This window comes from Cherax quadricarinatus, chromosome 23 (assembly GCF_038502225.1).
Source record: "Cherax quadricarinatus isolate ZL_2023a chromosome 23, ASM3850222v1, whole genome shotgun sequence".
NCBI lineage: Eukaryota > Metazoa > Arthropoda > Malacostraca > Decapoda > Parastacidae > Cherax > Cherax quadricarinatus.
The window spans coordinates 22554250-22554615 of record NC_091314.1 but is presented as its reverse complement, the minus strand read 5'-3'; positions in this window follow the sequence as shown (position 1 = coordinate 22554615).

Sequence of the window (366 nt, the reverse complement as noted above, 5' to 3'; positions counted from 1 at the left end):
TGCCGCGGGTTTAAATCCCACCCGTGGTATGGTTTAATAATCTTTATTTCTAAGATAAGATTTCGTTAGGATTTTTAACCCCGAAGGGTTAGCCACCCTGGATAACCCAAGAAAGTCAGAGTGTCATCGAGGACTGTCTTGTCTTACTTTCATTGGGGAGGATCCTTAATCTTGTCCCCCAGGATGCGACCCACACCTGTCGACTAACACCCAGGTACCTAGTTTATTTACAGCTAGGTGAACATTGGATAGCGGATGTCTTAGAATACACGGCCTAATGTTTCCACCCTTACTGGTGATCTACCCCCGGCCCTCAATGTGTAAAGCGAGTGCGCTAGCAATCGAGCAACGGGACACCTTACGGAA